Raw genomic sequence first — 16,530 nt, 5'->3', positions numbered from 1 at the left:
CTGAGGATATGGAGCAACTTGAGCATTAGGAGGTAACGGGACATTCAAAACAGTGGGATTGTCGGCTTCACTAATGTGCTCAGGCTCATTTTCTAAGTTAGAGGTGTTCTTTGGTGGTGCAGGCAATGATATGTTTGGCTCAGATTCATTTGATTGTGGTATGCCTACATTGTTCTCAACAATCTTACCACTTCGGAGAGTGGTGATGGAATGGACTTGATCGGGTGAAGTTTCATTGCAAGATGATGTGCCTGCTTGAAATATCCTCTTTGTATTTTGTTGGGGTTGGCTAGGAAGTGTACCCTTTTCTCTTGTATTCAGTGCATCGCAAATTTGACCCATATGTAGTTCTAGAGCGGAGACTCGTTGATCAGTTGCTTTCTCATTTTTCATCAGATGTTGGGTCAACTGATTGATACTCTCTTCAATGCTAGACAATTTCTTGTCAGCAGTGTATTGAGGGTACGACTGTTGTTGAGGATTTTTAGGGTATTGATAGCCTTGATTGTTTTGATAGCTTTGAGTGGGTTGAGATGGTCCTCCTTGAATAAGTCCTTTAGACCATGAAAAATTGGGGTGGTTCCTCCATCCTGGGTTGTAGGTCTGTGAATAAGGGTTATGCTCTTGTTTTTGAAACATAGCATGTGCTTGTTCCAGCCTAGATTCTTGGAATGCATGCATTTCCGGACAATCACTGCTCTGATGGTCAGAACCGTTACATATAGCACAGATAGCCATTTCGACATGTTCACAGAAAGCAGTGGTAGAAGGTTTTACGTTTTTCTGAAGTTCTAACGCTTCTATTCTTCTTGCTAGTGCTGCCATTTTTGCATTTCCCTCAAAATCAGACTCAATTCTATGGGTCTTATCTACAGGTGTAGTCTTTCTAGGTTCACGAATGGACTCCCACTGTTGAGTTTTTTCAGCAACTTCAATTAGGAAATCCCAAGAGTCATCATCACTTTTATCTGTGAAGAGTCCATTACACATAGACTCTACAATTGTTCGGGTGGAGACATCTAAACCTTCATACAAAATTTGCACAAGTCTCCATTTTTCAAAACCATGATGGGGACACTTAAGCAACAATTCATTGAATCTCTCAAGATATCTAGCTAAGGTTTCACCTTCTAATTGTACAAAGCTGTTCAGACTTTGACGAATTGTCGCAGTCTTGTGATTAGGGAAGAACTTTTTGAAAAACTCTTTTGTGAGGTTGTCCCATGTCCTAATTGACTGTGGATGTAAGGCATACAGCCATGACTTGGCTTTTTCCTTCAAAGAGAAAGGAAATAGTCTCAATTTTAGGGTTTCGTCAGACATCTGAGTGAAACGTATAGTTCCACAAATATCCTCGAATTCTCTCACGTGATGGTAAGGGTTTTCGTTTTCAATTCCTCTAAACACGGGAAGCATTTGTATTGTGCTCGATTTTAGCTCATAATGACCAGTAGCTTCTGGTAAAACTATGCACGAGGGTTGGCTTGTCCTTGTGGGGTACATGTAATCCTTGAGACTACGGGGTTCTTCCATTATCTCAGGTTGGTCCGGTGTGTTTTCCTCAGAAGATGTGGGTATGTCAATTGGGTCTATTGGATTGACTCTAATTAGTCGGTTTGATTGGTCTCTAAAGGTTACAATCATATCCCAATTTAATCATGAAATAACATACACAACAAGCCCACAAAATAAAGAGAAAACAAGGCCCAAAATTTGGTTATTAATGGGTGACATTTGGTTTTGTCGGGTTTGAAAAAGAAATTTGGTTTTTAACGGGTTTTAGAAAATTTGGACTTAATGGGAAAAGAAAACACTTTGGTTTATTGGGTTTTGAAAACTTTAGTTTTGTGGGATAAAAGGCCAAGCCCAATGTTGGGTTTTGGAAAAATTGTTGTGAAACAGAGCCCAACTTTCGGCCTAGAGTTTGGGTACACGGCCCACTAACGACTTCAGCAAGCCCAGAAACTAACGAAGCCCAGCTGAGTTGGTAGGTTAAGTTAAACTTGTTTAGGTTGTTTGTTCGGTTTTTGAAACCCAAAATTTTGATAGGGACAATCCCACAGTTAAGCTCAAATACAAGAACCATAATTTTGGGCATACCAAAATCTTTCAAGGCATACTGAATGAAGACAAAAAAGGTTGTTGAATAGCAAAATCAGATAACCCCTAAACCCAAATTTTTTTTAATGGCAAATCTGCCCTTTACGTATTAGTGTTAATAATCTTGATTAGTGATTAAATATTTTGTTTAGAGATTAAGATAATTTTCAGAATTATAAGAGTTGTTTAGATGAAAAACATGACGAAAAAAAATCAAAGTTTTGGTTTGGTTAAGAAGGAGATAAAGAGAAGGAGAAAGTGAGAAAATTATAATTCTTGATTCAATGGAGGATGAGGAGGGTCATATATCATCTAAAAAACCTAGGAAAATACACATCAACTACACCAATGATTCCCAAATGGCTGATTTCTTAGATTATGAATCATGGTTCGGCGAAACAGGTTGAGGTTCGGCTCACATCTATGAGCCGAATCTACCAATTGATGAACGGTTCGGCTTACTGAATCTGTTTACTGCATGCGCCGAACCTATAATTTCCAATTCCCACCCTTTTGCTAGACACTAGTTCGTCTTATATGAAAGTTTCATAGTAAGCCGAACAACATCCTGAATAGCACGGAATAGAATCATTACTAATTCGGATTACATATCCAAATTCATATGTGCCGAACATAATTTTTTAATTTCTGGGTTGAAATATTGTTACTGGTTCGGCACATATGGAGAATATTGTATCAGCCGAAACCTCTTATGTTCAAGGTTCGGCACATAATATGATTATCGTCTGAGCCGAACATGAATTTGTTAATTTTTGGGTTAAAATATTGTTCGCGGTTCGGCACATATTGAGGATATCGTATAATCCGAAACCTGTAAATGTTCATACTTCGGCACATAATGTGATTATCGAATGCGCCGAACCTGAAGGAAAAATGATTCGGCGTGTAACTAACATTAGAGGATAAGACGAACTCTGTAAATTCGGCACATAACTGTTAAGCTATTCATTAAAACATGAAATTGACGGTGTCCATAACCCAATCCCAGCACCATTAAAAACAAAGTTCAGCACCTTAAAGCAAAGGTGTTTGCAACACCATAAAAGTGTACTTAAAACTTAAGAAAAAGTGTACCATAAAAGTGTACATAAAAGGGCATTTAACCACGATCCCTCTTCTTAGTTCCACGACCACCTCTTCTTCCACCTTGGTCTTCATCTTCCGACGCATCATTACCGGGTTGGACGGTAGCACCAACTTGGCTTGTACCTTCACCAACTTGTCGAGACCTCTTAGTGGTAGGCCTTTGTTCGGGTTCCTCGGGTCCTTGTCCTTTGTTGATGATTGCATCCCACTTGTCGATGAGGTATTTTTGTTCTTCCACGGTTATTGTTGTTTTGCAACCAAGTTTGGCCTTCATTTTCTTCAACATCTCCCTACCCGCGGCAACCTATTTTTCATTTGAGAACAACTTATAACCATGAGGTTGAAGACATTTTTACCATAACTAATATATGAAAACAGTATAAAGTGAAGTCATTCTTACCATAACCTTGAAAGCCTTGACTACATCTTCGGAAGTAGACTTGTTGGTGATCTTGATTGGCCTCGCCTTCCCCTTATTAGATATCTTTTGCCTTTTCTTATTGATAATGAAGGGATGAGAAATTTGGTTATACCAATCCATATAGCCCGGATCCTCTTCACATGGATCATCAAGTGAAGGTGTTAACTTGGACGCATCTAATGTGTGATTGTCTAAATTATTCCAAAACTCAACGGTGGGATCAGGATCATACTTTGGTTCCCAAGATGAAGTGGTGCTTTTAGTTCCCTTACCACTCTTTGGTAACAACCTGAATTTCTCGTCAAACAAAGGAACCTTTTGGACACATCCTATTTGACAGAGTACTCGCCTAGGATCGTATATAACATAACCACCGGGATACCACAATGGCCCATGATACATACCTACCGGCATATCCTCATCTTCAACAACTTCATCTTGTTCATCTTCATTCTCATATGGTTGAAAAGCGACATCATCAACACCAAGACAGTCTAACGTCTCTCTCAAACTTGCCACCAACTTCTTTTTGTTCCTTTTCTTGGAGTCCTCGTACGCGTACCGTGCTGCAGTTGGATCAGTATCAACATAATCGACATCTTTCTCAAATACTTTGGCCAAGTTCAAAATTGGGAAATGGTCATATATCCACACCTGCATCGAAAGAACCACATTAAAAAATCAAAGGAATTGAATTGATAGAAACAAGTTTTACTTGGAAACATCAAAGTAAGACTAAAGTTTGCAAACTCAGAGAACTGTTCGGCTTATATGGATCAAGTATTATAAGCCGAACCAAGTAAGAAAAAACTTCGGCTTAAAAGGTTTTATGGTTATAAGCCGAACCATACTCTGAACTCCCAAAAGTTACCTGGAGCAAAGTGAAGTTCCCTCCGATGTTTGTACTTGTCAACCTAGACGCGGTGGCAAGTTGGTCCAGCAGGTAAGCGAGCGTAGCCGTTCCCCAAGCAAACTTGTTACAAGTTTCAAGATTCTTTACCAATTGGAGATAACTAGCATTTACCTTGTTTCCGGTAGTGTCGAGAAAGATATCTCTACCAAGAGTATAAAGCAAGTAGGCAGTTCCGGTTTGCTTCACTTTGACGGGATCCATTATCAACAAACATTGTGTGACTCTTTCCTTTTTGTTCTCAAACTCCCTTTTCAAGTTAGTCAACTTGATCTTCTTATTCTTCTTATTTCTGCCACCTGGTATGAAAACGGTATCGACATCTTTAACTGATCGACAAAACTCCAACTCAGTTTTCATTGAACCCCAACCAAGGCATTCCAGGTACAAATTATATAGCTCATCCCAACTCATGTCATAAAAACCAGCATCCACACTTACACCCCTTGCTTTAAGACCTGTAATCTTACTAGCCTCATCAGGAGTGATTGACATCTCTCCAAAAGGTAATTGAAATGTGTAAGTTTCTGGACAAAAGCGCTCGGTAAATGCAGAGGCCGACACACTATCATATTCCTTATGTCCATAATTGATAGCAGGCCATAAAGCATTGGCTTGTACGTAAGCAATCACCTCAGGAACCTCTTCATCGAGACTCCATTCCGCTGCCCTCTGGTGTCTCAATACTCGGACTGCACGGTTGTAATCAGGAGTCTCATAAATTCTCTTCGCCCAAGAATCGGCATAACCAATCAACACATTTCCTCCATCTTCCGGAAGACCATGAGGCAAACCATCTGATCGAGGTGTAATTACGTCATCTTCATCAGGAATGTGTAAACCAGTGATCCGTCGATCATCATCGTTCTTCTCTTTCTCGGGTTCTGCCACCTTCTTACCTTTCTTGTCTTTCATGGGTTCTCCTTGGGGTTGTGTTTCTTGATGAACTTCTTGATTATCATAAACTTCTTCATCTTCAGCTATTCCTTCTTCTTGTCTTTCAATTCTTACTTGTCTTTCAATTCTTACTTCTTCTAAAGTTCCTCCTCTACCTCCCGCTCCCAATTTTTTCTTACCTCCTCCTCTAGGATCGGGAGTTTTAGAAGTAGAAGGTGTTACCTCCATCTTCTTCCTCTTTGTAGCTGCATTGGTCCTGACACAAGTATGAAAGTTATAAGACTAATTCGAACAACAAAGAGATTTGGAAAGCCAAAAACTTGTAAGAAAATAAGAAGGCTCAGCTTACCCGAAATAACACATATGAGTTGAATCATGTCTTGAAATTTTTATTATCTTACACAGAGAGTGGATCGGCTCATACCACAAAACAATTATAAGCCGATCCCATATATTCGGCTCACAACCGATACCGTCGAATAAGCCGAATCTATGATTTTGAACTCAAACATGTATTCGGCGCAAAACTAATACAACCATACAAGCCGATCCTAAGCACATGCAAAAATTCTGAAATTCAAACAACAATTATTCAGCACAAAACTAATACTACCATACAAGCCGATCCTACGCACATGCAAAATTATTAGCCGATCCTATATATTCGGCTCACAACCGATACCGTCGAATAAGCCGAATCTATGATTATGAACTCAAACATGTATTCGGCGCAACATGATATCATATAAATAAGCCGATCCTACACACTAGTAAAATTTATGAAATTTTAACAATGATATTCGGCGCAACCCTAATACTATCGAATAAGCCGAATCTAGACTTATGAATTCAAACATTTATTCGGCACAAAACTAGTACTACCATATGAGCCGATCCTATACACATGCAAAAATTCTGAAATTCAAACAACAATTATTCGGCACAAAACTAATACTACCATACAAGCCGATCCTACGCACATGCAAAATTTCTGAAATTCACAAAACATATTCGGCACAAAACTAACACCATCGAATAAGCCGATCCTAAATATAAGTCTCTGTGTCACCAAGTTCGGCTCAAAACGCATTTCAGATATACGCCGAGCCGTTCAAATGCACTTTCAAGGTTCAGTGTCAAGAACAACTCGGCGCACATCTAAGATTTGTTTTGCGCCGAACCATACCCTGTAACCGCCGCAGAAACATGATTTTGACGAATTAAATCAATCAAACCAATCAAAAACATCAAATACGAGATGGGTTTATAAAACTAACCTTCTTATTCTCATTTGTGGAGTTGGTTGTTCTTCAATCTCTTCTTCCGGTTGATTTTGTGGTTGATTTTGAGTTTCTTCTTCACTCTCTAAATCTTCTTCTTCTTCAATGGGTTGTTCAATCGCTCGATTAGAACGAGATACTGGCTTACGGCGAACCATTATATAGATGAGTTTAATCGTCGACTAAATTTTCACGAATCGACGATTAAATTTCCGCGATGATACGATGAAGAAGGGTTCGGCTGTTGTGGAGGAGGAAGAAGAAGGGGTTAGGGATATGAAACTGATTTTGGTTTATTGATTATAGGTTTTTGTATTAGGGATAGGGATAGATTAGTAGTAATTTAGAGAATTTAAGGGCATATAGGTAATTGAACCACCCCATAGGGTACCCCTTATAAGGTCACCTAAGTTAGGACTAGTCCTTTGTATGCCTTGAAAGTTTTAGGCATGCCCAAAATTAGTGTTCAAATACAAACCCAAAAGTTAACTTAAATTACAAGCCCAACAAAAAAAATGGAAAAAATTATTACAAGCCCATAAATTAAAAATGGAAGCCCACAGGTTGGGTTCTCTTAATGGGTTTAGGCTTACTTGCTTAAGCACAGCTCAGATGCTCTGTTTTTAGTTGCACAGCCCAGTTGGGCCTTGTTCTTTTCCTTAGCTTGTGTAGCCCAGTTGTGTTTTGGTCTAGCTACAGCAGCAGCAGACAACAAAACCAGATCAACTCAGCAACAACAACAGGCTTGTCCTGGCAGGAAACAGCAGCAGCACCAGGTCAGTTTGTGGCCCTCACAGCAAGGTCACAGCAGGGGCAACAGCTTCAGCAACTGCAGGGGCAACAGCTTCAGCAACAGCAGCTGTTGGCAGCAGCACCACAGGCAGCAGCAGGTAAAGCAGCAACAGGTCCTTGGCAAGCAACAGGTCAGTTGGAGAAGGCACCTGTTACTCAACAGAGTTATCAGTTAAGAGCAAGCTACAAAGAACAAGAAAATTACACTAGATGCTACACTAAATGCTCATGCAGGAATGCAATGCAAAGATGAATATGCAAGTTATGATGCAGGAATGTAAGCAAGAAAACAACTTCAACACAGCACCAGTCCCCGGAAGCGGCGCCAAAATCTTGGTAGGCTTTTAAGAGTGTAAAATAAGAGCAAGAAAGAAGCCTACTTGTTATACCTGCAAGTGCACAGGGTCTGTTGTAGTAGATGTGTGCAAGTCAGGGTCGAACCACAGAGACTAGGTATGTGTGATTGAATGTTTCCTAGCTAAGCTAGATCTCTAAGTGTAGCAGTGGCAGTGAGCTAATGAAACAAAGGCAATGAGCCTAAGGCAGTGAAGTGACAGCAAAGAAGTAAAGGGAATCAAATAAAAACAAGAAACATTAAAGGAAAGAGGGATTTTGGGTGAAGACTAGGGATTAGATTCCACCATTTCACCTAGACTAAGATATCCTAGTTCCACATAAATCTTGTCACTTGTATAGTTATCAGTGAGCTTCTTGGCTCAACTGACTAACTAGATGGCAGTGGAGGTTCTATGCCTGCTGCTCATCAAAGGGTTGGGTTAGAAAGGAATCTAAAGGCACTAAGATAATTCTAATCCTGCGATTTTGGGTCGTAGCAACTCTTAGTTGTGGGTGAGATCAGCTAAGGGAATCAATTGCGCAGTGTCTTGCTGGGATCAAAGGCGTAGGGAGTACAACTATACCTTGGATCAGTGTGAGACTGATTGGGGTTCAACTATAGTCCAGTCCGAAGTTAGCTTGGAGTAGGCTAGTGTCTGTAGCGGCTTAATACAGTGTGTATTCAATCTGGAGTAGGTCCCGGGGTTTTTCTACATTTGGGGTTTCCTCGTTAACAAAATTCTGGTGTCTGTGTTATTTCTATTTCCACATTATATTTGTTTATATAATTGAAATAATACAGGTTGTGCGTTTGAATCAATCAATTGGAAATCCGACCTTTGGTTGTTGATTAATATAGATTGATCCTTGGACATTGGTCTTTGGTACCGTCCAAGTTGTTCCTTGTGTTTGATTATAGACTGGCTGATTTCTATTAGCTTGAGTGAATCAAAACAAGAGATAAATATTAACTCCTTGAGATACTTTTACCTAGATTGAGTCTGACTGTCTAGTTGATTCTTTAGAAAGTGTTTCGGAGTTAGTCCATACAGATTGCTAAGCGAAATATTGGGTGGTGTTGTTAGACCCCCGCTTTTTCAATTGGTATCAGAGCAGGCAAACACCTTAAACCTAATAAGTTTGTGTTTGATCGTTCCTTAAAAATTGTCCCATGGGAAATTTCTTTGGAAAGCTAGCTCTTGGCATCTGTAGCGCACACCAGATTTCCTTAAAGATTGTTCAAAGATTATTATGGTTAAAACCTATGGGTTCTCATAATGATCTTACTTCATCTAAAAGGAAAGATTTAGATGTTAAGAATCAATCAGAAGGAAAAAATAAAAAGAAGGAAAGATTGAGAAAACGCTCAACACGCTCAAGGATATGGAACCTCACTAGATTAACTCTTAATATCTTTGAGGAATACTATCGTAACGGATCAATTGATAAAGATCTATTTAAAGTGTTCGAAGGCGTTTTTAAATTCTTAGAAAAACTTAAATCTGTTAAGTCTAAGAATTATTCCGAAAAGGGTTATGCATGTGTTAAATCTGTTAATACTGTTCAACTCAGAAATCGGAAGTATCCTTCTTTTAGCCAGAACAAACGAAGTATTGAAAGCTCTAACTTCCCTGACTATCATCATTACTTTGATTATACTACAGGGACTGTTTACACCTATCAACCAGAAATGTCGCAAGAGAATTCCTCTGCGCATCATGCCTCTTGGTAACAATGATGGCAATTCCCCATTTGTATATATCTTGGAATGGGGCAAGAAAATGGTTTGATTTGTGTACAGTTTTTTTAATTGTGTGTAAACATCAATTTTAGCTTTCTATTGCATCCGTTGTCGTTCACATGTGTGTTGTTACGGAATGCATAACCTTTATTGTGCAAATGTCTAAAGAAATCCCATATTTCTTATGGGGATCTCGGTTCGTGAATAGGTCCAAGCCCATCTGTGGCCTTATAAAGAAGAAGTTCGCGCACCCTAGTCTTCTTCATCACCCGTCCGCGTACGTGAACTTCTAGGGTTTTGTGTGTTTCCTCCATTCAAGCTTCATTGGAAAAATTGAAAGAAAGGGTGTTCAATATTCAATCCAAGTAAGTAAATTTCTCTTGATACTTTCATATTTCAAATCCCATGATGAATTCCAGAAGCACTAAAAGGAATTCAAAAAACCCAAAAATATCTAGCTTGAATTCTTCCTGTGACCAAAACTCTCTTAGAATTAGGTTTGTGGATGATTCTTGTGTTAGAGTGTTTGATAAGATTTCTTCAAAAGGTTTCATCCTAGAAAAGAAATTGGATTTTATAGTGGGCATGAAGAGGATTTGTATGCTTTAAAAAATTCAAGCTTGGAAATATCTTTGATGGTCTTGGTCAAGGATTTGATTCTCTTACAAGGATTTTCTATGCCAATATTCATGATGTTGATTACAACAAGATGGAATTCAAATCCATGATTGGTAGAGAAAGGTTTCTTGTTGATAGAGAATTAATTTCAAGGATTACCAAAATCCCGTTGGGGAACGTACGGCTTCCTAAACCAAGTGATAAACGTCCATCTTGTGATGATATCTCGGTTGGGCTTTGTGGCAAGAAGGTCGTTTGGGGTCAAGGAAATTTCCCTACTAATGATCTTAGTATTGATTTGATGGTGTTTGGAAAACTTGGTATCCCCAATCTTTGTCCCTCCACAATTGAAAATTCTTGGTGGAGTCACGAGTTTGCGGAATTGGTCTATTTCCTAGATTCGGGTATTTCAAGTCTCGATATTTGTGGTTTCATTATCTCTCAAATGATTTCTATGACTTCACCCGTCAAGATGTTGGGTTACCCTTGCTTGATTAGTCAAATTTGCCGTGATCGTGGGTGTGATTCAATTGGCAACTCTCTTGGGGTCTCCAAACCGGTTCGTCCGTGTACTTTTAGGTGCATAAGGGAAAATGCGTGCAAGCGACAAAGAATTGCTTCTCTTGATTTTAGTGATCCTACTACCATGAGCCTTCTTCTAAAGATTCATAAAGGTGTGTGTAAGGTTGATTCAAGAGTGAAGTGTGTTCAATAACAATTGTCTTTGGTTGCAACGAAGTTTCCCGAGCTTAAGGAAGAATTGAACACAATTAAAGCATCTTGGAATGTCTCCGATGAGGAAGAAGATGCGTAACATGTGTTCTTGATTATTTCCTAGTATGTATTCTTTTTGGCTTAGTTGGAAGAATAACTAGTGCTTTGAATAGCGATGATTGTGGCTACACATAAATATTATTTTCATCTTCTTGTTTTTTGGTTTTTTGGTTTAAAATTCTAAAACTATTTGGAGGATGACGTCTTGCAATATTTTTGATTTTTTTATATTGCAACTAGTTATGGGATATTTGTGTTTACGTCCGAGAACTTTGTTGTCCCATATTTTTGTCAAAAGTAAAGTCGTTCACGATCGATATTCATGTATTGGTTTAAGAATGAATAGACTTTTGACATATACAAAAGTTAAGACTATATTGTCATCCCTTGACGGAAGATAGGTTAAAATCTTTTGTATCCAAGGATTATTGCTATTGTATATGCTTGTGCAAAAGAATGAATCCTTGTGTATTCCGCGGTATAAATCTTCATTGATCCATCTTTTTGTATTACCGTAAGGCTCCGTGATGTGTCTTATGTTGGGAACGATACAACTAAGTTGGTTATTTTTGATTAGCTTGGTTGGTTGTTCCGTGAGGTACGTTATGTTGAGCATTTATAACTAAATTAATCATCTCCTTGGTTATTTAGTTATTACTCCACAAGTTCTGTTGTGTTGAGTACATGAATGATTAAGCCAATCACTCTCTTGTATGATTAACTTAGTCGTTGCTCCGTAAGTTTACTTATGTTGAGCACAATGAATTAAATTGATCACTTTTGTGGTTAATTTGATTATGTATTCCGATTAGATTATTCATGGGTTTACTTATGAATAATTTGATTGAGTGTTGGATATAAAAATCATTCTCATGGTTTTGGTGTCCAATAAAATCCTTCTTTTCTCTTGAAATTGAAGTCGCTCGTTGTTGTTCCCTTGGGAATAACATCAAATGGGGGAGATTTCTTTTGAACTTGTGCTTAATGGTCATATCTTGAGGGGTGTGCGGCTGTAGAATTTTAGAGGGGTTATCTTGTATCTTTAAACTCCTTGATGAATGTTGTTAGCTTCAGCTATATGATTGCATCTAAATAAGATGATGTGTGTTTCTTTCTCTCAGTCATGAAATGTCTCTTACGGAAATTTCATTATGATCCCGTTCTTGTACCGTTGCCAATTTTATTGACAAAAAGGGGGAGAATTAATATGTAGTTCACACTACAAATACATATGGTTTTCGGATTATTGTGTAAGGGGCAGTGGTTTTCATGTGAGATGGAGTATTGACTAAGGGGGAGTGATACATATCACCATAGTATTATTGTTGAAGTTATGATGCAATTGGACTTTGACACTATATAATAATACTATGACACTGTATAACAATGATCGAGACCGATGCTTTCTCATTGTTATAGCTACGGATCTTCAACAACGGTGATGCTAAACTTACAACCTTTGGGATCATTGGAGTACTTGGAAGTGACGAAGATTTCGAGGAATGTTGAAGATTAGACATGTGGAATAGGAGCTACTAAAGTTTCATTATCTTTTTTGTATTCCATATGTATTGATAGTTTTGTCACTAAAATTGAAAAAGGGGGATATTATTAGAGCACTGCTCGGTCAAACTCGCATGCGTTGCTATCTCAAGCATGTTTGTCAATGTTAGTGATCAAAACTATAAGTCTTGATTTCTAGTCTCTTATAGCTAAGTCTCAGACTAGGATAGTAAGTGTATTTGATCTCAAGGACTTCATGGCGATTCATCATAAAAGTAGAAGATCTAATCAAGGAATCGGTGGAACTTCTCCACAAAAAGGTATGTGGAGACTTGAACTTATCTGTCACTCAAAAGTCTATATATTTTATCTCCTACTCTTTGAGACAAAAGTAGTATGCTATACATATAGAGTAGATCATACACATTTGGTATTTCGAGTCGAGTATACCTCGCCTATCTATATCTCGAAATATGTGTTGGTAAGCTTTTCGCTTCGACCAAGTTTATCTTTACCTAGTGACCAAAGTCATGAACGTTTCAATCAATTTGAAAATTGCTTTGACGAGAAATAGTGTAACAACTATATAACGTCCTCCAAGAATGTTTCAATGATTGGAATGAGAGTTTAGATTACATAACCAATGGATTCCTCGAACCGAAGTTTTTCGAACTTTGTTGATCAAGAGAACCGGAAGTATGGCAAGTGCCTGGTAGGCTTTTAAGAGTGTAAAATAAGAGCAAGAAAGAAGCCTACTTGTTATACCTGCAAGTGCACAGGGTCTGTTGTAGTAGATGTGCGCAAGTCAGGGTCGAACCACAGAGACTAGGTGTGTGTGATTGAAGGTTTCCTAGATAAGCTAGATCTCTAAGTGTAGCAGTGGCAGTGAGCTAATGAAACAAAGGCAATGAGCCTAAGGCAGTGAAGTGACAACAAAGAAGTAAAGGGAATCAAATAAAAACAAGAAACAGTAAAGGAAAGAGGGATTTTGGGTGAAGACTAGGGATTAGATTCCACCATTTCACCTAGACTAAGTTATCCTAGTTCCACATAAATCTTGTCCCTTGTATAGTTATCAGTGAGCTTCTTGGCTCAACTGACTAACTAGATGGCAGTGGAGGTTCTATGCCTGCTGCTCATCAAAGGGTTGGGTTAGAAAGGAATCTAAAGGCACTAAGATAATTCTAATCCTGCGATTTTGGGTCGTAGCAACTCTTAGTTGTGGGTGAGATCAGCTAAGGGAATCAATTGCGCAGTGTCTTGCTGGGATCAAAGGCGTAGGGAGTACAACTATACCTTGGATCAGTGTGAGACTGATTGGGGTTCAACTATAGTCCAGTCCGAAGTTAGCTTGGAGTAGGCTAGTGTCTGTAGCGGCTTAATACAGTGTGTATTCAATCTGGAGTAGGTCCCGGGGTTTTTCTACATTTGGGGTTTCCTCGTTAACAAAATTCTGGTGTCTGTGTTATTTCTATTTCCACATTATATTTGTTTATATAATTGAAATAATACAGGTTGTGCGTTTGAATCAATCAATTGGAAATCCGACCTTTGGTTGTTGATTAATATAGATTGATCCTTGGACATTGGTCTTTGGTACCGTCCAAGTTGTTCCTTGTGTTTGATTATAGACTCGCTGATTTCTATTAGCTTGAGTGAATCAAAACAAGAGATAAATATTAACTCCTTGAGATACTTTTACCTAGATTGAGTCTGACTGTCTAGTTGAATCTCTATAAAGTGTTTTGGAGTTAGTCCATACAGATTGCTAAGAGAAATATTGGGTGGTGTTGTTAGACCCCCGCTTTTTCATTCACAATCCCAATGAAGTCTTCAAGTCGTTAACCTACAGGGTCTCGATAGAAACCGAAGGTTAAAGGAGAATCGACTCTAGCTAATACAACTAGTATCACACGGGAGGTGTGGGGATTAGGTTTTCCAGTTGCTAGAGTTCTCCCTTATATAGTTTTTCAAATAAGGGTTTGCAATCAATGTTCGGTTAGTAACAAAGCATTCAATATTCACCGTTAGATGAAAACCTGATTAGATTCAAGCTAATATATTTCAACCGTTATATCGAAACTTAGCTTGTTACACACAAATGAAATGCACGTTTCTCTAGGTTCGTGTAACCGTGCCCAAACATGTACATCTAGTTGGTTCAACAGTAGTTAACCAAATGGTTAGCCTTATGAGCACTTTCATATCAAGCATATTCTTCTTTACCATAACTAGTTCAAATGACTCAAATGAACTAGTTGGAGAGTTGTTCAATTGCTTAGATCTTTATAATAGACACAATTGAAACAAAAACGATTTGATCAATTCATGAACTTTATAGCCACGGTTTGCAAACTTGCATTCCTTAGTTTATATAAGTTTAATTCACGAATAATCATTTTTAGAAAATAACCAACTTAAGTACGCGGACTGGTACGCGGACATAAGTACCCGGAATAAGTTTGTTTTCAATTCACAAACTCCAGCAGAAATTCTCGGCATGAGAACCTCCGACAGTACGCGGACTGGGTACGCGGACTCTAGTTCCGGTTTTCCTGAGCAGCAAAGTACGTATACTTTGGTTCAAGGAATAAGGACTTATACATGTATGAGTTACCTCACAATGTTTATATCCAACCATGCTTATATAATCTAAACTCTCATTTCAATCATTGAAACATTCTCAGAGGACGTTATATAATTGTTATTCACAAACGATTTTTCGTCAAAGCCATTTTCAAGTAATTGAAACATAACATGACTTTCGTCACTAGTAAAGATGAACTTGGCCAAAGCGAAAGCTAACCAACACATATTTCGAGAAATAGATAAGCGAGATAAACTCGGCTCGAAATAGCAAATGTGTATAATCATAGTTTATATAGCAAAACGACTTTTGTCTCAAGACAGGAGATAGAGTAGATAGACTTTTAACTGATAGATAAGTTCAAGTCTCCACATAACTTTTAGTCAATGAAGTTCCACCAGTTCCTTGAGTAGTTCTTCATCTTGTATGATGATCGCCATGGAGTTCTTGAGCTCAACTACACTTTCTATCCTAGTCCGAGACTTAACTATAAGTAGACTAGAAATCAAGACTTATAGTTTTGATCACTAACATTGAAAAACATGCTTCAGATAGCAACACATGCGAGTTCGACCGAGCAGTGCTCTAACAAAGATCTTAGTCGAATCCCAGATATTCAAGATGTATGTGCGAAGTAATATCACGAGATGCAAAACCAATCAGAAAAATCTTCTTGTCTTCAAATCTTCAATTGTCTTCAATTATATCTGCACATAAAACTTGATTCTACTAATGATCGATCACGCACAGGATGGAGTATGTTAACAATGGATGATCACAAGTTGTCTTCATATCTAAAAACAGTTTTGAAGATCCCGTCAATCTTGTGATTTAGTTTAAGTGACCTTATGTCAGAAGAGAAGGCTCTAAAAAATAATCAAACTAGGTGCAATCAAATTAAGGTTCAACAACATAGTCAATCAAATCAATAATCAAAAAATAAAATAACAATGTAATTATCTAGTTTCCCACCAACGGTACTTTCTAGAGATTCTTAATCCCATTGAAGTCTTTAAATGAGCGTACATAAGAGATTTCGCCTAATTAGGGTACTCTCCTCTCCGGAATAGTAATACAAGTAATACTATTAGTCAGTTCCACCAGAAACAACAAAGATGAAGTTTTCCTGGCTAAGGATAGTTCGTACGAACTAAGAAGAACAAACCTCACCATTTATAGACCAAGGGTGTTTGGACAATAAGGAAATTCCAAAACCGGAAAGATTCTCAACATATCAATAAGTACCTAATTTCGGTTTTCATATTTCCAATTAATATCCAACACGTAATTCTGACATATCTCGTAGAAAATATCTAATATTAGCTTAACACTTGACGAATATAGTTTTTCTAGAGATATGTTTTAATTTTTGGAAAATTAAAACATATAAATTCGAAAATCTTAATTAAAAGATTCTCCAATATATTGGTCTGGGATCACCTTGAGTATCAAGGAATATATTTG

The sequence above is a fragment of the Papaver somniferum genome, chromosome 1, assembly GCF_003573695.1.
Source record: "Papaver somniferum cultivar HN1 chromosome 1, ASM357369v1, whole genome shotgun sequence".
Taxonomy (NCBI): Eukaryota; Viridiplantae; Streptophyta; class Magnoliopsida; order Ranunculales; family Papaveraceae; genus Papaver; species Papaver somniferum.
The sequence above is the reverse complement of the archived record's forward strand: the minus strand, read 5'-3'. Positions refer to the sequence as shown.